Genomic DNA, 26,821 nt, shown 5'->3' with positions numbered 1-26,821 from the left:
TCAACAAGAATATATTAGTTGATCCGGACAAGATAGATATCGTGATGCAATGGGAGGCCCCAAGGTATCCATCTGAGATTCGGAGCTTCTCGGGGTTGGTGGGATATTATAGGAGATTTATCCAGGATTTTTCAAAGATAGCGGTTCCGCTCACCCGACTGACCAAGAAGTCTATAGTGTTTCACTATGCTCCTGAGCAGTAGACAGCCTTTGAGACACTCAGGCAATGACTATGTGAGGCACCAATTTTTACCTTGCTAGAAGGAGTATATGACTTTGTAGTCTACTGTAACGCTTCGATCACAGGTATGGGAGCAGTGTTGATGCGGCGGGGGCATGTGTTGGTGAGAGTGGACACCCATTAAGTTTCCATTTTATAGGCAACAACCTTATACCGCCCTTATTGACCGGCTTTGTGAATGAGGCATATTAGCAGTAAGATGACTTGATCTTGTACATATATATATATATATATATATATATATATATATATATATATATATATATATATATATATATATATATATATATTACTAACTTATAATATTATAAAGTATAAGGTTTGAATTTTATCTTTTAAAATTCCAAGGGTTGGAACTAAAGTTTTAATCAAGACTTTACTTGTTCCAAAACTTGAGGGCATGTTTTGTAAACTTTCAAAACTTCTCATTTCTTGTAACTTATGAATTAATTATGTAATAAAAATGAAGACTCTTCATTTTTATAACTCTTGTGTTCTTTTAATGGCTTTCATAAAAGTGTGACTTTTGGTTTTCCATAACTTGAGGACAAGTTATGGACTCCATTAAAACACATTATGATCATGATTTAAACTACCATGAAGGTTACAAGCAATTCTTATGATCATCTAATCTTCATAAGTTCAAGAACAAGAATATGAACACTTTTCAAGAATCAAAAATTACACTTAAAAAATTGTAGTTTTAATAATTGCCATTGTAAATGGATTAGCATAAACATTACACCATCTAAAACAAGTTTTAAAGTACCAAAACAGTTTAGGGTAATGTTTCTAGTCCATTTCCAGCAACAAAAGTCGAAAATCTGCTGTCAGGGCCTCCTACTCGTCGAGTGCATGAACCTACTCGACGAGTAGGATGAATATTGACTTGGACTCATTGAGTCCCCCCATGGACTCGGCGAGTTCACTGATCAGACAACAAGCTGTTTTGATTTTTAACACAATTTTGCATAAATAACAAACAAACAAGACTAGGCTCTGATACCACTGATGAGTTTTGAGCATTCTAACACTTCCTAAGTGTACATGCAACCCTAATATCCTTGGATCTATATTTGTCTAATTATCATGCAAAGTTGAATTCCAAGGTTATATTCCTATCTGGCATACATGGGGAACATTTTTAACTTGAATGAAAGATAGAATAACTTACCATGTTGTTGATTATGATCCTTGAAACCTTGTGAGCCTAGCAACCCAAGCGTGATGCCTCAAATGCTTCACACAACACCAAATGCAAAGGAGTAAACTTTGGGAGAATACACACACTTGAAAAATCAGCCTAGGCCTCACTTGTACTTGTGTAGCCGATTTTGGTGGAGAATGGGTTCCTTATATAGTGTTGACACATCTAGGGTTACACCATGTAAACCCTAATGTGTCATGACTCTTCATTTCCATGACCCATGGGTTTATAACTCCCATGGAGCATACATGGAGCATCCAATGGGTTTAACCCAACTTCATAATCCATGGAGCGTCTTAGCCCACTATACAAGTTATGGATGATTTACATAATCAACCCATATATTTAATTAGTTATCTTTTGATCACTTAATTAATTCTAAATTAATTGTTGATAAAACTAATTAAATAATACTATTAATATATTAGAACTTATAATATATTAATAAACCACAAGTGTTATTTCTCTCATTTAGTATATCCAATTGCATGGTGCCATGCATCAAAATGGACGATGCCGGGTCAGGTCAAGTACATACCAGAAATAGTTATGGACTTAGACACCTTATCCAACAAACTGTTGGGTCAAAAATATGGTTTATACTTTACTTTTCTAGGAAAATGTATTTTTGTGCTATGCATCATAAACAGGTTGGTGTTTACGGTCGTATACGTGTTTATAGTTGTGTTTACGGCTGTGAACAGGTTTATGTCCGTAAACCCATTCACGGCCCTTGTTCACTAAGCCTATGTGTCTCATGTATAAATATAGGTGTAAGGGGGGAGGAGTAGATTGATGAACATAAGAGAATAAAGGAGCTTATGTATGTGTATTTGAATGTGTTCTAGAGAGAGAAAAGAGAGTGTGTGTTAGTGAGTGTGAATCTAGTATCCGGATCTTCATTCATATCAATACATACAAGATTCATCATCTTCTTCTTCTCCTTCTCTTTCTATTTGATCTGACATCATCTGTTTGATCCGGATTCCACACCATCAAACAGATCTGATTTATACTCAAGCAGATTGGGGGCTTACAATTGGTATTAGAGCTTGGATTGTATCAGTCAATTTTGTCGAATATGGAGCTTATTTGATCTTATTTACGAAAGATTTTTGGTTTTTGGATAGATCTCTGAAAATTAAGGGGGTTTGTTCTTCGTGTTATTCATAAAAACGGGTTTTTGATCATCTTTTGGAGCAAAAAGGGGTGAAAAGCGTTGTTTTTCACGTAATCTGCAAGGAGTTTATGGCCGAAAACTGTTTACGGTCGCCGGAGTTTGCGGCCGTCGGTCTACGGCGGCGTTTGCAGCCGGAGTTTGCGGTAGTAAAAGTTTATGGTCCACGATTTGCAGTCGACGATGTGCGGCTCGGTGTTTACGGCTCGGACGATTGTGGCCTCGGCTCAGTATCGCGGTTGATGAACGGCTTGGCTAGTCGGCTTGCATCAACGCTTCAATAAAAAAGGGAAACAGATTTGGGGGGTGTCAAGGTTCGAACTCGGGACGTCTGATTTATTTCTTCTCGCGTCTTACCAGCTGATCTAGCTTGCTAGATGGAAGAACACTTCGAAATTTAATTCTTAATCACTCGCTATCACACCTTCTTTTGCATTTTTTACATTTTTAACCCAAAATTCAATTTCTTTGAGTTTTAAATTCTTTTTTCATCCAAAATATAAATAATAATAATAATAATAATTATAAATGAAATAATAAAAAATTAATAAAAATATAAAAATATAAAAATATAAAAAATATAAAAAATAAATATAAAATATAGTTTTTTATTTTTTATTTTTTTTTCTTACAATTTTTACTTTGACTTCTAAGTTTGACCTTTGACTTTAAACTTTGACTTTCTCATTTAACTTTTAAATTTTCAAATTTAGCTTTTCAGTTTGATTTTTCAAGTTTGACTTTTGAGTTTGACTTTTAAATTTGACTTTTAAGGCTGACTTTTGAGGTTTATAGTCAAAGGGCATTTTTAAATTTTAGTTTCACGTTTAAGTTATATTTTAGCTTCGAGTTGTGCTTTTAAAGGCTTTTGAGGTTAACAAGGGAATTGAAGACATGAAAGAGAATCGTTAGTATATGTTAAGACAAAATTTCAACATGTTCAACTACATTCCCGGAGAAATCCTGGAATCTCAGTTGCAGCGATTTACCACACTCACTACTAAGATGAATATAGTTGGGATCTTCTTGACCAAATCTGAGATACACAAAAAGCTACTGAATTCACTTCCGAAATCGTGGGATATGAACGTAGCTGTCATCAAGAAGACAAAAGATCCCAATCATCTTAGTATTGTTGATGTAATTGAAGAGCTTCACGCTTTGAAGTGTCAAAAAGCAACGAGTTCCGCAAACATCCCGGTCAATGAAGTTTCATGTACTCCATCTTGTGAAGATACGATTAAAATTCTTCGTGAACATAATGATTTGCTAAAAAGGGAAGTCGAGGACCTAAAATACGAAGGATATCAACTTAGGAAAGGAAAGAAAACCCTAAAGTCCGGATTAGAAGCAAAAACCAAAGACTTTAGGAAGCTTCAGGAAGAGTATAGCAACAAGTGTGAAAATTATGACTATATTAAGAGACAACTTGTTGCTGTAATTGAAGAACTTGACACTTTGAAAATTAAGTGTGGAAAAACATATGCTAGTTCCAAAAATTCTACTTCATCAAGTCAGACATTCGAGTCCTTATTTGAAATCCACTTAAAATTCAAAGATAATCAAAACAAGGGTCTAGGGTATGATAGTGTTCCTCTACCTTTCAATCATAACTACACATCCATCCCTATGACATAGGAAGAAATTGACAGTGAGTCACATCCTCAATATGGAAAACTAGTTGGATTTGTGTTAGGAGGTATTCAGGTTGAAAATACTAATGTTTCTACTTCATGTGTAGGTAAAGTAGTAGAAGATGAGAACAATCAGAACACTACTAAAGAAACCAATCACTCCCTGAACTCAGAATTTGTTGCTTCGAATTTTGTTACTCCTAACAAACCTGCCGTTGAGAAATAATGCCACTAATTCCAGGGCAACAGAGTGCTTGTTGCAAGTGTGCATGTTGGAAAAGTAAGAGACAAGGCAAGGATATGCTACCAGGGTCAGGAAGAAATAACTTCACATTGAAGAAAAAGACTTGTTCTCACTGTGGAACACCTAGACACATTGCCAGAAATTGTCCTAATCCCGCATACATTCCCTACTATGCACAAGGCTGGCAGAACCCGTCAAGAGGGAGATACTCCAAAAGAAACCCCTCAAGGTCACGTTCAGACAATGGTGTCTGGAACGTGCATAAGGCAAAGAATCAAACCCACAAGGCCAAGAATCCGAATTCCAAGGGCAAGAAGGAAATATCGGCCAAGAAGCCCATTCCAAGAGATACTCCAGTGAATCAAAGACCGGTTAGGTCAAAGTCATGTCAACATCCAGCATCAAGATCAAAAGCAAGTACTTAGGTACCCATCGGGTCAAAAAAATAAATTGGTCAAGCCCAATTACAAATGGGTTCCAAAGGTTCAATCTCTCAAATAACCTAATGAGTATAACGTTTCTACATCTTCTGTTTCTGATATGTTGGACATGTCATGGTAGAGAGTATCATACAATGATGACAAAGGTCGACCCAGTTTCAAAATGGACTGGGTTCCAAAGACCAACTGATCCTGCTCTGTGTCAGAGCAGCTATGGAGGCATATCATCAGACTTCGGTTTGTTGATAGTGGTTGTTCCAGGCACATGATAGGGGACATCTCTCAACTATACAAGATTCAGACCTTTTGTTGAGAGTATGTGTCCTTTTGCGGGAAAGGAGGAAAGGAAGAGATCACAAATAGGGTTAGTGCTTAGTGACATGAAGAATTCTCAGATCTGTTGAGAGATTATGTGTGCTGTTCTCAGACCTTTTATATGCAAATTAAATCGGTGAATAACGGTTTCCGTTTTCTTCATTATACTCCTGAGTTTATCTTACTCTAGTTCGTTTTAAAGACAATTTTTCATTTTCTTATAGTTTTTCGTTAGTAGGCATTATTTGGGAAGTGATATCAAGAAAGTGATAACAGGCTGTCTGAAACCAGTGTAAGGGACTGTATCTAAATTGTCTAGACTTTGTGTTCAATGTGCTGGTAGGCACAGAGGATTTTACATTGTGCATTTGGATAAGATTGTTTGGACTAACCATACGACGCTCGGGTGGATTGAGCAATGAGATAAACACGGGAACCCACAGGATACACTAAATTAATACGCATCTAGAACTTGATGGGCTTTAGGTAAAGCAACTAAACTAGAAAACAATTCCAAAGTTCACACTTTGGATCTATGTTTTAACTATTGAACATATAACTTTGAATTGCCAAAATAAGAACCCTAGAGGAGAGAGGCTATTTTCGAAAATAACTAACTAGGGTGTAGGAGTTACATACGTTCCAATTGTTATAGTAAACAATTGATAATCCTCTTGAACTTGATCTTGATCTTCTTGGAAGCTTAGCACCACAAATGTAATGTCTCTAATGGAATCACACCCAAGAACTAGCAAGAAGTACACTTAAGGGAGAGAGAGGGAGGGAGTATGCAATTTTCGGCCTAGGGTTTCGTCAAAGGGTAGGAGTGGCCGATTTTAGGAGCTAGGAGGCTCCTTATATAGCTGAGGGATCTAGGGTTTAGGGAAAATCCTAATGCTCCTTTGCTTAGGGCCTAAACAAACCCAAGGGCCTTATCTAAAACCCCTTGGACGAAATCCTTAGGGTTTCCCCTATAGATTTTGTCCACCTCCTTCCAAGGAGGTTCTGGAGCCTTCCACTCAACTATCTGATAACTGAAAACTAGTCCTTGCACTTTATAATTAATACTTTTAACCCCAAAATTAATTCTGATTAATTTCTAGCTAACTATTAATTAAACAAAATGATTTCTAATTAATATATTAATCTTTTAACATATTAATAAATCATTTATATTGATTTATTAATGTTATAATAAATCAATATCTATCCTTTCATAATTTCCTTGTCTGGTTGCTAGGTTTGAGGGCAACCCAAAAGGACTGTGCTGCTATGAATTCAAGTACATACCAATTATAGTTATGGTCTTAGCCACCTAATCCAACAGTCTCCCACTGGGATAAGTTTGTAACTACAATTGCTAGTATGACTTCTAAATTTGACCAGCAAATTGTAGCTTCCAAAAGCTACTGTCGAACTCTGACCCAGTCAGTTACGTGTCCTAAGATAAGTAATCACATGACCCTTCGTGCTACTAGATATCCCAAGACATAAGACATGGAATACAATCAATCTCTTTATCCAGAATCTATGTTTCCCGATTTCTGATTTGTGATGATATAGGACTTCTAATCGAACACATCAATTTAGTCCTGGCTGGGCCCAGCACAAAAGTCAACACCAAATCATCGAGGGGCCCACAGATATCACTTTACCCGTTAGGGAAAAAGGAACGAATTAACATTGACTCATATTCTTGTATCTTTTACTCATCAAACCATACATTACAATACATTTTATAACACCAAGTTACAGATGCATTTTCGTATCACCAATGTATAGCCGACTTGCAAATTACAACTTATATATATATCTGTTTCAAGATAATATATATTATCGTCTCAGTATTACTCGTGATGAATTCCATGAAGTAATACTCTGAGCGTGGGTTTATCCAATACTCAAATCTCACTCTCTGAGTACTTATGAATATTGCAGCAATTCTATTGCTATGTCTATCCTTAGACAATCTGCAATCCAATTCATGACAGTCTTAATTCACTACATACTTCCAAAAGTACGAGTGAATGTGGAGTTTGAATAATCTTATTATTCAGGAAGTCAAAACATGCAAAGTGAAACGCAATAATAATATTAATCCTATATGGCCCCAAAGCTTTTGAGCGTAAATAAAAATACTTTTATTTAAACACCATATTGATTACTCATTATTCATTGCTTACTGCTTCAGAAGATCAACTTATTACTCGAATTATAACCATAATTGTCCCTTGCTCCAAGCATGCACACTTTGGTTTCCTATGGTCCATACTTTGTGAAATAGATCAATTGAAAAACTTTTCCAATGATGCCCATTTCACAATTTCCAATCCTTATTATTAGTGTTAGAACATAAGGTTCTTGCTACTACTAGAATATGCTAGATTTTAACATTTTATGCAACGATCCTTTCGCAACGTCATAGCACAAAATTCACCAAGACTAGGCCAATGAAATTACAAAATACTCTTATCAAAATTGTTACAAGAAAATTCCATAGACGCGAAGTATCATATTCAAAGTACATTCTTTTGAACATCCTTCTTGCATAAAAGATTCGAATCTAGATATAGACTCTCCACATCCAACTCCCAATATGGAAACATTTCCATATTTGACATATGATAACTTATTCTTAATAGAATCTTATCTATAATGTCGATATGGTCTATCCAATACCGCACTTCCAACAAGTCACAAGCGACCAATCCTCAGCGAACTTTGGATCGTTCTTTGATAGTTGTTTAATTATTTTATTCAAAACCGATTCTAGTCCTTTTTCCCTCTTAGTGCGCTAGACATTTGGAAAATTTAAGAATGGTCAAATATTATAGCATTTGCAATCGATCCTATACCTGAAGCGTATGGGACACGATGCATAGTGTACTACATAAAGATATGATACTTTATCAATCTTCTGCCATAATATGTTATGTGTCACCTTCTCACAATTCGAACTATGAAGAGTGATGCCATAATCATAATCGAAGTTTAAGAACACACTATAGATCCTTTGACTAAATTTATTAAAATTTCTCAATCTAAGATTTAGATTTTGAAATGAAGTATAATATTCTATCCCTTAATTATAGGAAAACAACTTTTCAGCCCATGCAACTTTGCAAATTAAATCTTTGTTTTTCTATAATTTATATTGCTAACTTGCAATACTTGCCATAATAATCACACAAGCATAACACTTATGCTCCCATTATCATGATGATTATTATCATATGAACATAACAATTATTCACCCACTAGCTTTGACATGTATTCGGAAAACAACTAACTTCCAGAAAACAATGCCTATTGAATTTCTGAAATTCATATTTCTAATACCAGATGCTTCGATAAGCCTTTATCTAAGATTCTTAAACCTATACACCTTTTCTTTAGGTAGCTTATATGTGTATCTAAACAATTCATAACTTATATATGTTGGATTAATTCTAAGTCCATAACTATATTTGGTATGTACTTGACCTGACTCGGCATGGTCCATTTGGGTTGCACTTCACCGACACAATTTATATGGATAGTCTTTTGAGAATAGTATATTTATGATTAATATTAATATATTATAAGTTCTAATATATTAATATGGAATCATATTATTTAATTAGTATTGATCAAGAATTAATTTAGAATTAGTTAAGTGATCAAAATGAACTAATTAAATATGGACTCTTATATATATGGAATGGGCCAAGTTCATTTAGGTTGGGCTAAGTTCTCATGGATAGTCCATGGAGTGTTTAACCCATGGATCATATGAAATGAAATGTCATGGGTTTAACCCTAGTCTCCATACTATATAAAGATGTCATTGGTTGGTAAAATTGGCACTAGTGTGGTGCACTAAGAAGGGATAGCCGATTTCACTAGAGAGAACCAAGTATCCATATTCTATAAAGTCTTCCAAGGTGTTTTGGTGATTTGTGATTCCACTTGAGGCTTACACACTATTGGGGCTAAGCTCTTAAAGCTTGAAGACATCAAGCTACATCAAAAGGTATGTCATCTAACTAGTACTTTGTAGTATAAGAACTTCATAATATGCTAGTTAGGATTAAAGCCTTAGAAAGTTCTTATTTGCATGTGTAATACAGAAAACATGGATCCAAGGTTTATAGGGTTGCATGTACACCATAGGAGTGTTAGAATGCTCAAAACCCAATAATGGTATCAGAGCCAGGTTTGTTTTCTTGTTATACTTGCAAATCTGCTTAAAAAAATCAAAGTTGTTGCTATCTGATCATCAGACTCGGCGAGTACATGCCTAAAAAGTGGTCAAATAGATCCAACTCGCCGAGTTGGTTCATGCACTCGATGAGTTGGTCCCCAAAACAGCATAAACTCGACTTTACCCTAAGATGTTTTTGGACTTATAAACTTGTTTTTGATGTGGTAATGTTCATGCTAATCCAATTTCAAAGATAATTGTCAATATATTCATGTTTTGTATTAGTTTAAGGTTTAAACTAATTACATGAAAATGTTTGGTTTGAATTATCTTGTTCTTATGAGTTGCTTAGATTAATAGAAAAGTTGAGTGAAATAGTTGTTTTCAATCCAAATTAATCTAAGAGTTGATTCTAAAATGTGTTTTTGTAACTTGTCCTCAAGTTATATGAAAAGTCACATTTAAGTTTCATAAAACTCATAAAAGTTGGCAATGGTTACAAAAAAATGAAGAGTCTTGTAATCATTAATTGATTTTATGACTCCATAACTTGTCCTCAAGTTATGGAAGTTCAAGAGTCACTTCATTAAGTAATAAAATGTGTAACCTTAATAAATTCCATAAGTTATAAAATAAAGATAAGTTAATTCTTTTATTAGTTTAAAGTCTTCCATAACTTGTCCTCAAGTTATGGAACTTGAAGAGTTTTTGGATTAAAACTACTTTAAACACATAAGTTATGGAATTAATTAGTTTTGAATAATTTCAAAACTTGCCCTCAAGTTTTGGAATGTGACAAGTGTTCTCTTATGAATACTTTAATTCCAAGTTAGCCCTTAGAATTTTAAAAGTTAAAATTCAACCCTTATACTTTATAATATTATAAGTTAATAATATATATATATATATATATATATATATATATATATATATATATATATATATATAAGAGTAAAGTCAGTCTTACCATTAGTAGGCGTCATTCACAAAGCCGGTCTATAAGGGGGGTATAAGGTTACTGCCTATAAAATGACAGTTTAATGCGTGTCCACTCTCACCCACCGCTTCCTTAACCGGTAGAGGGTCGTTAGCCGAACGGGTTTGACAGAACTATAATTCTCCCTTCATTAAAAGTGTTAATGATAAATACTAAGTAACTAAACTCTTAATAATACCCATTCTTAGTTACTTAGGAAAATGTGAATAAGGTGCTAATCCATGAAATTACACTTTGAACTTTGTTTAAGTCGGTTAGTGGAGCGTGTGTGGTTAACCGGCACACTACTCGTATTTAACAAGGTAGGAAAAGGGTAACTTAATGTTTATCATAGTATCGATGGAGCGTGTGTGGTAAATCGGCACATCGATTGAGGGGTAAACACTTAAGGGTACCAAGTAATTTGCATGGTTACTTGACACCGTGTTTTGTGATCCTCGGCATCCCAGTCACAAAACCTGAAGGGCACAATCGAGATTGAAACATGCCATTGAACAGTTCAATGAATCTCAAAGATCTAAGAGTTTCAAATTCAATTAAAACCTAATAATACATTTCGTTTATCTTGGTGGAAATTGGTGAATCGTCATTCACCTACCTTCAAATATTTTATAGCTTGGATTACGGCATCCCTCTTCTAAGTTATAAAATAGTTTGTTGGGTCCTAGCCTTAATATTTTATATTGGGTGTCATATTAAGGACTTAAGATCAACTATCTTGAATATCTCCGAAAAGATGTCTGGTCTAGAAATCTATGATCTTCCCAAATCTCTTGAAACAAGCTTTCCTAAATGAAGATGATGTCCTTTGGAAATCATACTTCTTTAACCTCCACCAATTATTATCCCTAACCCACAAGTTCAAGGTCACTCAAGCCCTATTAGAAAGGCAAGTTCTAGGTGTGATCATATCTTGGAGATGTAGTCACATATTGACAAGCCGGGAGAGTTGGGTGTTAAAGTCTTGAGAAAGTTGGTGGTTCAACTACTTTCTAGGTCACATAGTGAGTTCTTTTGGAACACCTATGAAACAGACTATGACAAGACCCTTAATGATCTTATCCATTTGCTAAGATCAACTTCCTAAAACTTTATGGACATTGACAATGATGACATTGGATATCTAGTAAAGCTCTCTCTTCCCAGTGGAAAGGGATCGGCCATAGTCAACGCGGTTGACCAAATGGTAAAGAGAAAGGCTAAGTTTGAGATAGTCCCGTGTACCATTATCAAATGGCCCATATGTTTATATTGCCAAAGGAAGGGTCATTAGTTGCGAAGCTGCCAAATATACCTAAGGATGTTAAAGTCAATTAGTTTGACTCTACTTCAGGTAAAGTACACTATCTAACTCTGCTAAGTTTCTATTCTGAGATTCTTGATATATGATGTGACTGGGTCATATGGTGATGTTTTAAGAATCAAAGGAAAAGTGAAGAAACTTAATGAAAGAATATGCTGAATCTGATCGTGTAGATGGATTTCTATCGCGTAGTTTGAAGATCGGATTCTTGAGCTACTTCTTAGGTTTTATGAGATATTGCTTACGAATAGATAACAACAAGTTTTCATATGGATTGTAAGGACAAGTTCTTCCGCAAAGGTTTTTAAAAATAAAAGGAAAATGTGTTTTTTAATGTGTTTTTAAAAATGAAATCAAATATAATATCAGTTCAAAGACAATAGGAATAAGCAAACAATGAAAGAAAAATGTGTTTTTTTAATCAAAATGATGTCAATTTTGATGGTTGTATACCAAACATTACGTACATGATAGCCACATATTCACTTTTCTCTCTCTCTCTCTCTCTCTCTCTCTCTCTCTATATATATATATATATATATATATATATATATATATATATATATATATATATATATATATATATATATATATATATATATATATATATATATATATATATATGTAGGAGTAGGATCAAATGAGAACACCTAAAAGGTTGAGAACGCGAGAACAAATCTGGACCATCTAATTTTTAAGATATGTGGCTATAATTAATTGTTATTTTTCTAATTATTAATACATTTAAATTTTAATTTTTAAATTAAAGAAAATTATAAAGGCTATTAAGGTAAATACGCATTACCCTAATTTTGTAAACTCCTTTAATTACTCTCTGCCTCTCTATTTCTTGACATAATCTCATAGAGCCTTAAATCGACATCTTCTACATATCACCACCTCATCCCTACGCCACCATCAGACATCGCCATCACAAAAACCCTCCAATGGCATCAACGCCAAATCAGCCCCCTGCAACTCGATCTCCAATCGTTCTCCTACAACTCGATTTTAGTTCATTGATATTCATTAGATACTCTTGACCTGCATCCTTGAATTCGATGAAACAGAAGTGGAAGGGAAGAGAAGATGATGATGAAGATGTTAAAATGACCGCATTAAAGAAGAATGAAGAACCAGCAAGAAATACAAAGGGGACGAAGAGAACAGTGGGAGCAGGAGGGATTTAAAAAATTAGTGGTTCATGGAAGGAGGATCGAATTCGATACGGGGGAACAAATGATGTATTATTCACTTGTAGTACCCTGATTTCATCTTAACTTTTCTCATACCTTGATTCGTTTAGCCTCTTTGTGCGGCTGCTGCTGCAAGCAACCAATCAAGGTTTGAAAGGCCCACTTGCGATCAAGGTAGGGTTATCGATTTCTACAATTCTATTCAGATCCTTTGTATCTAGGGTTAGTGTTGCAAGTCGTGATTCCACACCTGATTAATTCCCATCATTATATGAAATGATATGAACTTGGGTTTAAAGAGAATTGGAGAATTGGGTTAAATTCATGCCTGGAGGGATTCCGATGTAAAGTTTTCCTTAAATGTTGAGCGGATTAATGAAAGTTCTTGAAGGATATCTTGAAACTTTGTATTTATGCATGTTGTAGATTTTAGGGAGAGAATTGAATCATTGAATCATTCAAAAAGAAGAACAAGAGGCCGATGAATCAAAGGAATATATGTGCACTATTTTTGGCATAACACCTGTTCGACCAAATGCTTCAATGACTATGTTTGAATAAGTGTGATTAGTTTATAAATTGATCATGATTTTTGTTTTGTAATTTTTTATTATGTCGCTCATTTATTTCAGGGAAAGTTCATCGTCCGAATTTGATTAAACCAAGAGGTTATAATAGTTCATTAGATTCAACTCCATGCTCCTTAATTGTTACAAGCTTCTGAATCCGATTAATGTTAAAGATTCAAATGAAAAGGATCCAAATCAAGATATTAAAAAGGTAGAGTTTATATATTTTTTTTCAATCCCACTTAATTATGAATATGTTAAAATTCGCTAATGATTATGAAATAAAGATAAAAACTAATAGATTTTATTTCATCAGTTTTAAGTATTTATGATTTTCAGCTATATTCAACTTATTCATCAGTGTTAATACATGATTAATGTTATCATCATACATGATTATAGTTATCATCATACATGATTTTAGTTATTAATACATGATTATAGTTATTATCATACATGATTTTAGTTATCATCATATATGAATAAATCTTTATTCATTATAAGGTTTATGGTAAAAACTAAAAAAAACTTCTTCCTTTCTCTGCCATCAAAAGACAAACATACATTCATTTGTGAATGTGAAGATGTATACATAACGTTATTATCTGATTTTTTTAATTATCCTTGAATTTGATTTTGTAGGTGTGAACCCAAAAATAACGATGATCACATGTGCTCTTCTTTGTTTTTATGTGTGCTGGTAGCAACAAGAAGAATCGCAACAAACTAGAATTTTTTATTTATTTATTTATTTATTTTTATCTTTTTCAAACATTTGTGACTACAACTAAAGTAGATTTTTTTATCTATACATTTTCCTTTATTCATTAATGATTTTATTGATTTTCTATATTTGTAAATGTACTTTATATGTTTATGATTACGACTGAATTGAGTTTTATTTTTAGTTTTTTTTATGGTACTTTACTCATTCCATCTTTTATTGTTATATATAATCCTTCACAATTAACATAATCAAATCAAATAAAATTAAAAAAAATATTAATATATATTTTCCTTCATTTATGAATACAAAGGAAAAAAATGTTTTTTCAATCTTTAAACATATAATATCTGATGAATGATAAATTAAAAAAATGACTTTTTTAACAAAAAATTAATAAAAATTATTTTCGTCATATTAATAAAAAAATAGAATAAAAATTGGTTAATCTATTAATTTAGGTAACTGTAATTAATATTGCTAAAATTTAGGAGATTAAGATTTGTTATAATTTAAATTAAATATGCAATTACTAATATACACATATAAAATGATTGGTTAGAAGTGTTCTTGCGTTCTCAACCTTGGTGTTCTTATATATATATATATATATATCACTACTACAAAAAGGCTAAAAGGAACCGGTTAAATACTCTAAAGAACCCGGTTTGCAACCGGGTCTTTTATGGGGCGAGTCCTATCACTGAAATCAAATAGAGCCCGGTTTTACAACCGGGACTTATTAAACTAATACAACCCGGTTCCCATATTTAAAACTGGGTTTTTTTCCTGATTAGACAATGTGTTGTATGTGTCCATATAGCCCGGTTTGCATGCATACAACCGGGTTCTATCATGCAAGTGAGAGGCAGATCTTGTTTGATCATATGACCCAGTTCTATTATATGCGATCGTGTCTTTTTTACTTATTGTTTTATAATTTTTCTATTACATCCCCAAACCAAATACCAAGATGCTTACTGTTACATTTCCAATTTTGCACTTAATATACCCAAATAAATAAATCATTTTATTAACTTCTGATGAATTTATACATGTTTACATCCACTAACACTAGAATTCAACCTTAACAAAACGTTCACATATGTAAACCAGTTAAAGAACTTTGACACCAATCTTATTGCCACAGTCACACCCTACTTCTCACAACCATCAATTTGTTATGTTGCTCACTTGAATCACCCCCAATATAAACGAGCTAATCAAACTAGATGTGCACCCAAAAACTCAGATGTTTCTTGTCAATAAATCCATCAAGTTTATTGATGCCTACCAAGAGAAAACAGAGCATACTTAAGAAAACTGTAAAGGAAAATGTGATTTTACATAGAAACAAGAATATAAAAAATACATACATTGCAACCCTTAGTCGCTTAGTCTTCAAACCTGATCATCTTGGTGCATGTACATCACTCCCCAACTGTTTATCATATCTAGCATAAAAGTATATCATTAATCACAAAAGTAAAAGGAACAATGAGATTCTTACAATTTCTCAGCACTTGTAATCAACACTAGCAGCCTCAATCTTCTCATGGTATTCCAGTTCCTTTTCAAAATTTCATCTACCACTGCACGACCTTTCCTCAATTCCTACAACTGAAAATAGTCACCATGAGGTGTATAAAACTCCATGTCTACGACCACTTATGGGGCAGAAAATATAAGTGGGATGCTACATGAATAGGAATGAAAAAAATGTAGCAAAAAATGAAAAACTAAGCAAACATTGGACACTAATTTCTAATGAATAGAAAATGGGAGAAGGATGAAATATTGAACAACTAAACAAACATATAAATAAGAAAACAAATAACTAAACCATTATTGGACAGAAAATATAAATAGGATGCTATACAAAAAACAAAACCAATAACTAAATTGAAAAACGAAACTTACACCAACAAATACATTGAAAAAGCAAACAACAATAAATGAAAGTAAGATGTTATACTAGGTACAACTAAAAATGGACGACTGATATGAAAAAATACTTTCAGGAACCTTGTCAGAAGAATGTTCGTAAGAAACTACACATAAAACCTATTTCTTAAGAACATTGTCCAAAAAATCCACTTATAATTGTAATGTGTAATATAAAACATACCACAAAAACTGGAAGTGGGATACTACACTGCTCATGGTTCTTTCACCATATGCTCCCAAAAATACTATCAGGAACTTGTTAAGATTGAAAATAAAAGTATGCAATCATATATAAAAATATACAATCATGAGTAAAAGAAAGCATCTGATGAATCACATAAAGTATTGATACTTTTTTCCTTTGGTGAGGGGCGTTGATGTTTCTAACAATGTTATTTCCATCAGACTCGCCGACTCGGGACTTCTATGCATTTAAAAAAAAAAATCAGAAATCACACAATGCTGTCAAGAAACCAACCATCTATTGTTGTAGGTTGTATTTTAAACACATTTCAGGCATTTTCATACTCCTGTTAGGTTTTCAAGCTCTAATATGATTTAGAGTTTGGAACTGACAGGATAGAAAAATACCAGCAGCTATCGATCCAATAATTAGCCCTAATCAGAATATGCATACATTTAACAACAGAGGATCGATGACTCAAGTCACTTAAATGGATTCCAAAACTTGATATACATAAAGAATGAGTATTATTCGAAATGGTACCTCATTAGCGTGGTTCTAGTTAGCGGCGATAAAGATTCAAGTTCACATTGTTTCAGAGTATTAGGATCAAAGCGGCAATAAAGCTTCGAAGTCTCGTTGTTTTGTTGTATTATGGTTTTAGATCGGTGGTTTCTTCCTAAAGTAGTCGCATTCACAGAGAGTAGGAATTGAAATCGTATATTTGATCAAATGGCGGGTGAACGAAAATTGGAAGGCGGGATAATGAAAATTGATGGCGGGATATCGAAAATTGATAGCCAGTGTTTGTTTTAACTTTTAACTGGACTGGTGTTGGCGTCATCACGAAAGGGCTCCTAAAGATTTTGATGTTCGTTCACAAATAAAAGCACATGGAGAAACATCAAAAATCTTAAACTATTTATTGTGTTATATGGTAATATACAGATTGGAATTTTAAAATAAATTAAAATATATTATACGTGTTACAAGTTAATGGTGATAAAGAAAAAATATGCATTATATGTGTTACAAGTTAATGGTGATAAAGAAAAAAATATTACGTCAAAAGTCTTATAACACACAAATTGGAATATTAAAATAAATTAAAATTTTCTAAACAAAATGACTAGTCTTTTTTAGGTCTTTGTGGTGTTTGCTATTATAAAGTATTTTGTTGTCATTCATTCCGGTGGCGAACCATTTGCAATATCCATTTACCGGTACGTAATGTTTTTAGCTTTAAGCTGTTTAAATTCTGAAAATATGTAACCTTATTCCATAAGTGCAAGGCGGCTTTGAGCGTTTCCGACCCAAGCCAATTATGGCATTGTTGGGTTTGTTGAGTATTTAAGCATAGTTATGTCCTAGGGTTAGATCATTTACAACCTCTATCACTCTTAAATAAACTCTAAAGAAACCCTAACTTTCTTTCTCTCTCTTTCTCTCTCTCTCTCTCTCTCTCTCTATCTCTCTCTCTCTCTCTCTCTTTATCCCTCTATCTCACTCACTCTCATTTTGGATCTTGAAATCTCTCTTGGAAGCTTACTCTTCATGTTTTAGTATGAAGCTTGAAGATCAAGTTGTTTGCAAGGTGTGTGGGTAAAGAGCTCAAGTGTAGACCTAGCAAAGCTACCTCATTTATGGATTATTGTGAGTAAACAACTTTAATCTTGACTTCTAGTTTGATAGATCCACCGTATGGACTATTTTATGATGTATTTATGTGGTGAGCTTGGAGTTAGGTGACTCCAGCTCCTTTTAATCACTGAGGATCGTCATTTGGACCTTTTTTAGTTGTAAAGTTACTATTTTGATCATGTCCTTTTGTTCCATGTATGTTTTATGATGTATTTGTGTCATTTTGGACTCGGTAGTCTATATCTAGTGAGTTTTGGTTGGTCTTAATGGATAAAGTTAGAGGCTTTGCTCATTAGGCCTTGTTAAAGTTCATATCTAAAAAATGGGGAATCGACTTAACTAATTAAGTAATTTTACCCTTTGGATTTAGCCAAATCATGTGACACTTTTCTTTAACAATGGGTGTTTTCCGACTTTCCTCAGATGCACATGTTTTAAGCCTTAAGCCCGACTATTTGTGTAACACCCAAAGTCGGGAAGGCCAGGAAAGGAAAGGAAACCCTAAGTTTAAGGGACGACTCGTCGAGTCCAAGGAGGAACCCGGCGAGTCCGAGCGAGATCCAGGTCAAGGAGTAAGTGACCGACTCGGCGAGTCGGTCAAGGAGACTCGGCGAGTCTGGTCTGAACGAGGAAAACCCTAAATCCGGGATTTGGAGCCTATTTAAATGTCTCATTCTCTCCCCTAGGGTTCCCTTACTGCCTCTCTCACCCAAAACACCGAACCATAAGCCCTATTGTTGCTCATTCAAGCCTTCAAGCCATTTTTGGGTGATTTGAAGGAAGAAGAAAGAGGGGAATCATTGAAGCTTCAAGGATTGGCCTTAGATCTGAAGTTTGGGGAACCTTTCTGAGTGGACTCGTCGAGTAGCATGAAGATTAGGAGGAACTCGACGAGTGGGATGAACAGCTCGTCGAGTCGGTTGAAGATTGCTTTGGACTCGGCGAGTCTGTTCTTGGACTCGGCGAGTCAGGTCGCGAAACCCCAAACCCTTCGAGTTGAGACTCGAATCATTGAGTCGAGTGGAGACTCGGTGAGTCGGACAGGTCAGGACTCGGAAATCAGTAGACTCGGCGAGTCATGGACTGACTCGATGAGTCGAGTTGCAAATGGAAGGACTTTAAGCATATGATCTCGGCGAGTTAGTAGTTAGACTCAGCGAGTAGGGTTGACCTGGAAGGTTGACATTGACCAGAGTTGACTTGGTTGACTTTCGGGGGTCAGTTAGACTAAGTGTTGCATTGATATTGTTAGCTCGGGGAGCTAGTGGAACAGGGGTTCAGAGAGTTGTTGGGCAGCATCCAGAAGGTTATCAGCAAGTTCAGCAGTTCGAGGTGAGTTTCCCTTTTGTGTGAATGGGTCTACGGCTACAATGCCGGCCCATGTAGTTATGAGTAGAAGACCCGGGGGTTAGCCCTAGGCACAATATGCTAGTATGATATTCAGGACGAGGTCCAATGATAGCGGGCGGGTGCCCAAGGAATGGTTTATATGATAGTTTATACTTATTGTCTGTGTGATACATGTATGTGCCAGGTAAGGAGGTGAGTGTGGGTGAAGTCCCGTACCTCACCAATAGAAGAGTGTGGATGGTGTTCCATATCTTATTGACTGTGTGATACATGTATGTGCCAGGTAAGGAGGTGAGTGTGGGTGAGGTCCCGTACAACTTTCATTTTGACTCCGTCGGCTAATTCTCGACCGATCTTAAATTTAACAGTACAATGAGATTATACCGTTAAACGTCTGCGTAAAATTCATAACTTCTACATACGGACTCTGTTTTTGTCTGTCTTTTTACCGTTGATTTCCTATTAATGAGATCTTCAACTCTCATTTACATTGCGTAAGCCAAAAACCGCTCGAACTAAAATTCGAGTTTCGGGCCGTGCATTGCTAAGCTGAATCTTAGAAAAATCATAACTTCCTCATACGAAGTCAGATTTGGACTGACTTTTACTCATACATATATATAATGTTAGACTTTTAATGTTATATATAGTATAGGGTGCATTTTATACTTTTAAAATACTATGAGGTTAACTTTAACAATTACACTTTTAATTCAATTAAATGGTTAACCTAAACTTTTATGGATTTATTAAACTTCTTTTAATTATACACCTTAATTAATTAATAAAACCATAAGGGTGTAAATTGAACTTTTCAAAACATTACTAGGGTTTTAGAATTTAACATTCCTAATTAAACTTTTAATCAACTTTTAAATTCCAAAACTTGAGGACAAGTTTTGAAACATTTCAAAACAATTTAGTTTTAATCTATCTTAAAATTTCGAATTTATGACAACTCATAACATATCCAACCTCTCGGTCACACATAAATACCCTTCTGGGTACAGTATAGTGAGAAGACTCACCTCGCAGGAAGTCTAGAATCTCACGTGCTCGCTATCTCCGAATCTCGAAACGAAGACCCAACCCCGCCTAATCATAACGAATATCATTCTAATTAATATAGACTTTCAAGACTAGGCTACACCCTTATAATTATTCCACAGAGGGGTAAAAGACCATTTTACCCTTCCCTAACTCATGTTGACCAAACCCTAAGAGTCAGAGAAAGTCAACTGACCACAGTACGCGGGGCGTACATCGATGAGTCACAATCAGGGGTCGCAACCCCTTATGCTGCACGTACTGGGAGTTACGCCCAACGTAAACCCCAGATTCAGCCACACCATATTTCTTGTCTTAAATGGTTAAGACACTCCTTCAACTTCCATATCTGGCTCTCTTTAAGTCTCCTAATCCATAAAGTCGGAACCTTTAAGCCTTGACGTGACTGTAAAGGCTCCTACACCCTCTAACACCTTCCTTATCACCTCCAAAGACCTAGATCTCATGCATGGCTAAATATATACGCCAAAGATCACATTTTTATGAACATGCAACTCAAATGGACCTGGAATATGGTAGATTTAAGCCAATGGAGACTACTTGCTCATAAAGTCTCCATCTTTGGGACCAAAACCCTAGAAATTGGTCCACGAAGCATACCATAAGAACTACAAGGCAAGATCTGAACTTTTTACCTTAGGAAGAAGCTCCAACCTTTGCTTTTCACGGATCTACACTTGCACACCAACTTCTAGCCTCCACAATGGACTCCTCTTTCCTTTTGCTACCTTGAAAATACACCTCAAAAGCTTAGAACACTCACAAACAAGCTATGAACGAAGGAACGCTCTCTTAGGGTTTCTTTCTGATGGATGGTGGCTGAGGAACCAAGCCATCTCATTCCTTTTATAGCCAACAACTCAAATTAGGGTTTTGGGTCTGGACCGATTACGCTCGGCGTAACCTTGGGTACGCCCAGCATACCCGACGATGACGTGTTTAAATGAGGCGCGCGAGTACGCGCAGCGTACTCCTTGTACGCCCAACGTACTCGCCCAACACAAAGGCCCAAAATGACAAATAAATAAAGATGAAGGGCTAATCGGTTGTACCTGAATTCGGCTGTTACAGTAATGATATATTTTCAAAATTAACATAACCTAAGTTATCGTAATCCAAATTACTTGTTCATCACGACCTTCAAACATATCTCTTTCTCACTCTCTCTCTCTCACTCTCTCTCTCTCTCTCTCTCTCTCTATATATATATATATATATATATATATATATATATATATATTAAAAGTTATACTAAAATTGTTATTTTCTAATAAAAAAATGACAAAATCAAAAGTTAAAAAAAATTAATAATAATAAGAAAAAATTAAAATTAGAGACCTAAAACCAAAGTAATTTATTTCCCTCTAAAATGATTTCTACCATTTAATTTCCCTCTAATTTTTTCGCATATTCATTTTCCTTCATATCTCCCTCCAATTTCATTCAATATTTGCTTCCCCCTCGATTCTCCCTCCAATTTATTGGCTTACTCATTGCTCGTAAACATTAAAACGGATACAACTTTTCTTTTTTGTTGTCCTGCTTCCACATAATACTCGACTACATAAATGCTTTCATCCCCTCCCACCATCATCGAATCCTGACCTTTGGGGGAGCCTTGACACTGCAAGGCACATCTATTCTCCAACACCATCGATATCTCCACTCCTGTATGGTCGAGGTACTCCAATTCTATTAGACGTGCTGTTTATCTTTGTAAATATGCAGAAGGGTAGTTTGGTAATTTCCACACGTAAAGTTGTTAAGTTAATCATTCAGATGTTTTGTTAAGTGGTAGTTTGATAAATTGTATATATGCAGTTTGTTACAAATCATTTTTAATTAATGAGAGTTTACTTTCTCGTCTTTCTATCTCTTTCTCTCGTTTAATTTCTGTCTCTAGAATGTAAAATGGTATAAGATCATATGCTTCCAATTCAGATTTTGTAATCTGGTTTTTTATTCAATTTCTCGATTCAAAATTGTTCATTCCAAATCAGATCAGATTTGGAAAACTTGGAGTGTCTCTGTTTTTCTGTGTGTATTACTGTGTATTACTGGAAGAACAAATAGAAACTAAGTAGATAATCATGGGAATCAATGGTAATTATCTTTCAATCTATTTTGTCAATATCTCTTAAGCTTTAAAATTTAAAGTTTTATTCAGGGTAGATGAATTTTATGAGTATATCTTATATGTTTTTTTACAGAGTGAATGAATTTCAGAAGTGATAATGATAGGATTAATAGCGACCAAACCAATGCCTTATTTGTCCAAATCCAGTTTGTTCCTTCGTACCTGGCTTAAGGAAGCTCATAAGGATATCGAACCTCAAGGGTATTTTAGTCATTCCTGTATTTAGTGAATTATACAAGTCAGTTAGTGTTAATTGATTGTTTATGTATATAATATAAAGGCTTGTACTCTGTTTTGGTTAATTGAAACTTTTGATTCCAAATATGTAACTATAAAAAATGATGTTGATGAAAAGCTTGATTTTGACACATTGATGGTAATCATATCACGTTGTCAATTTGTTATACCCAAATTGGGTCTGATGTGATTTTTGGTTGGTGTTAATTATTTAGTTCACAAATAGTTCAGTAGTTTGAGTTGAGTCAGGCATCACTTCATGCTCGTAAGAGTCGGTTACTGGTTGAATGTTGTTGTTGCAAGCAAGTTAAGTATGTGTGTTTGATTGGTTGTTTCAAACAACTCATCTTTTACTGAAATGAAGTTGCTTTCATTTACTGATGGTGTAGGTTATTACCTATGTTGCTGCATTTGTTGCTTTAAGTTTTTCAAGGTTGATTTTTCTAATAAAACTGATGAATATTTTTTAATTATATGTACAATGTCTTTTTCTTGGTTTAATGGTGTTCCATGTATCTGGATGTATGTCTCTTGTTTTGTATTTATCTGCTACCAGCTGCCCTTTTTCCTGTAATAAAATGTTTGGCATTTAAAAAGGAAAACTTACAAGATAATAGTTAATTTCAAAGTGTGATGTTGTAAGTTGAATAGGAGATCTATGTTTGATGTTACATGTGCCAAATTACAAGACTACAGAGCGATGAAATCTTCAACTATTTTGGTGTGGATTTGCAAATTCAGTTGTTGGTTTGGCTACTTTGTACATTTTGGGTATGGAATGATAACTGTGAATTCGAAGTCATCAAGCCACATTTATATTAGGTAAAAAAACTGATAAAACCCATTTGTTAAAGAACGGGTCATATAGCTTCCTAGAATGTGTGATGCGTATCATCTTGTAATAGAACTCGGTTGTTTTATGGAGGCCGGGATACATATCAATACAACTAAAAAGTCCCGGTTGTTATGTTTGGAACCGGGTTAGTTAAGCATAATATATACACCGGTTCTTTAAACTGAACCGGGTCATAAAGATTTTCCTTGAATAAATCCTGGTTTTTGAATAATATATCCCGGTTTTCCCAAAAACCGGGTCCTATTTGACGAGTCCTATAACACATTCTGTAGTAGTAGTATATATATATATATATATATATATATATATATATATATATATATATATATATATATATATATATATATATATATATATATATCTTCAGCCTTACAACCTTATGAATAGGGACCAATTCTAGGAGTTCAATATCTGAAAGAGCAAAAGATGGATGACATAATTCTTGGAGCAATTTTCATTATATTAATTCATGTAATTACATAGCTTTAAATTCATGTAATCCGTGTAGGCCTTTATGGTGCACTTATGTCTTCGTCACTTCATATTGGGCTATGTCTTGGTCTAGTTGGGTTTGGCATGCATCATTTAGGTAGCTTTCTTTTTATGTTTACGGATCTATTCATAAATATCTTACTTGTTCATGCTTAATTCTAATAAAATATTCTAATGGATTAAGTTAGGAACATATGTCCTTCACATTAAGGTGTATTTCATATTCTATTTTCTAGAATTGTTTTTATCTTTCCATTAAAAATCATATTTATATTAAAAATTATAAGTAATGAAGTATAGTTTTATTCTTATATATTAATGTAAACTAGGAGTTAACCTGTGTTTTGTCCCGAGACGATTCGAATGTGGTCATTTATAGGTCAAATCATCGATTAACAACTAAGAAACTCAATATAAACTCACTTAAAATTAACAATAGTACTTGTATGCCAACATGAAATAATATTGGTTTTTGCCTCTCCACATCATACGGATACGACTTATGTGTTGTAGGGGATGACCACATCACCGACTGTTGTTGGATAAGCTAAATTGCAACAAAATGACAAAAAAAAATAAAAATAAAAATAAAAAAAAAATTAAAAAAAAATTAGAATTTATGTAAAATATTTCATTATATTTTAACAAACATTCAGTTTATCTGGTTTATTGGAGTTAAATTCAACTTGTTTTGATCATTAGGTAAAATTTAAGAGTAGTAATATTGAATTAGTAAATTATATGCTATGTTATATATTATAACTGACTTTCATTATAATTATCCTAAAAAGTATTAATGTACTGAACAAATATTAGAGAAGGCTTTATGCTTTCATGTCAACCAAACTATTATAGGAGTATATATTTAAAATACATATATTATCAAACATGTATTAAACAAAAAGACAACCCTGTGACTCTTTAGCTTAATAAGGTAATAATAGACTAAGGGTATAGGCCCTATTTGAGTAAAGGAACAGTAATTGTCCATGTATAAAAAATCATGATTGGTTAATTAAAGAGAATTTTGGTCTTTTTTAGGAATTGAATGTGAGGTGTTTTATAATATTTCAGAGATTGGAGTCAAGGGTATAAAAGGCGGGCATACTTCCTACAATAAATTTGAAAAGTTTGGAACTTTGATTGAGATTTTTCAAAGATTGAAATGTGATAATAAGGGACTGGATATTTGATTAATAAAGGGCACCTTGGTCGTTTCTTAACTACCTTTTGATAGTTGTAGAGTCAAGTACATCCACCTCAATTCAAATACTTTGATAGTATCATGGTACATTTACTTTCCTTATATATGAAGAACCAAAATTTAACAAATCACAAATGATCCCTTTAAAAAAATGAAAAATAGTCCCATAATGCATTTTTTAGAAGGAATGTTAAGACTTCTTTGTGTAGGATGTTCATATTTTTTCTCACTTGAAGAAAAGAAAACTTTTTTTACTCATATGTAAAAATAATTAGATAATTATAAGTGAAAATACTTGGTCAGTTCTTCCAAAAACATTATTTAAAATCAGAGTCTCTTAAGATTCAACATTATATAACCAAGGATGTGTATGACCACATCTTTGCCTTGCCACAGTTCTCAGAAGTATATGAAACAAAACTAAATTGTAACAGATCACTACAACATAGTAACATCCTATATACCAGGATACAGATCTGAAAAATCACTACAACATAACAACACCCTATTGAGAGAAAAACTTTGAGACACACTTCAACAAAATTTAGAACAAGTGTAATGCGGAATAGTTAATCTCAAATGATCTAAGAGCTCAACAATAATATTTAAGTTAGATGGTTAGGGAGTTGGTTGCGGAAAATAAAGAAATAAAAATGACGACAATTGTTATATCAAGTATAGACGTAAGTTGATTCATAACGAGCAATGCATTCAAACCAAGTTAGTAGGTGAGATCAAACTTAGTGATTAAGTCATAAAGACTTGCTCCGAAAAGAGATTGTAACCAGCTATGAAAGAGTAAGTAATATGAGTAACTAAGAAAGCGATAGAAAGGATAAATTCAGAGAAGTGTATTAGAAAGTGATAGATGCGTATTTGTTACAAAGAGAATGAGCTCTATTTATAGAGACTCAAAAGTTACATCGGATTTGTTCTCTAAGAGTAGCAAGGCAAGGCATACTGGACAATAGAGAGAATTGAAATAAGACAAAATAGAATGAATAATAAAGAGAGACTGCGGTTTGTCTGGCTTCCGCTGCGGTGACTTGTGAGAAAGACTTGACTGTGGGTGCATAGATGACTGCGGTAGCAAAAGTTCAAGAGGGTCACTTTTATGATTCAACAATTTCCCCCTAAGTGACCTCATTAACTTCTGATCTTCTATCAAGTTGAAGATACTTGATCAAAATCCACCAAAACTTCCTGATGTTCTCCAACCAGGTAATTCTTCTCAAAATTTCGAACTTGATCTCTGCGGTAGTGAATTTAGATATTTCAACTGCGGTCTGGCAGATGTCAAACTACTACCTAGTGAGATGATGCATGTCAGTTAAAGGAATGAAGTATTTGACATTGTCGGTCTTCCTTTTGAAAACGATGCCAAGATCAGGGAAGTTGATTGCACCAAATGATTTATTTTCAAATCCTTCGATGGGCATTGGTGCGGGATCGAGCGGTGGTAGATCAATCTTCTT

At 34.2% G+C, this 26,821-nt stretch overlaps 2 long non-coding RNA genes across 2 annotated transcripts; one reads left to right on the top strand and one right to left on the bottom strand.

Moving 5' to 3' along the window:
• Positions 1 to 15,239: 15,239 nt before the first annotated feature.
• On the bottom strand, positions 15,240 to 17,188 carry LOC145012143 (uncharacterized). The gene is made up of 4 exons (XR_013664395.1): positions 16,905 to 17,188; positions 15,741 to 15,850; positions 15,607 to 15,684; positions 15,240 to 15,520 (listed from the first exon to the last, which is right to left on the bottom strand). It is a non-coding gene; the product is annotated as an uncharacterized LOC145012143 (long non-coding RNA).
• A 4,721-nt stretch (positions 17,189 to 21,909) lies between these two features.
• LOC145012402 (uncharacterized) lies at positions 21,910 to 22,925 on the top strand. Its single transcript, XR_013664473.1, has 2 exons — positions 21,910 to 22,101; positions 22,631 to 22,925. It is a non-coding gene; the product is annotated as an uncharacterized LOC145012402 (long non-coding RNA).
• The last annotated feature ends 3,896 nt before the right edge of the window (positions 22,926 to 26,821 follow it).

Source organism: Lactuca saligna, chromosome 8, assembly GCF_052625555.1.
Source record: "Lactuca saligna cultivar CGN05327 chromosome 8, ASM5262555v1, whole genome shotgun sequence".
Lineage (NCBI taxonomy): Eukaryota > Viridiplantae > Streptophyta > Magnoliopsida > Asterales > Asteraceae > Lactuca > Lactuca saligna.
The sequence above is the reverse complement of the archived record's forward strand: the minus strand, read 5'-3'. Positions and strand labels throughout refer to the sequence as shown.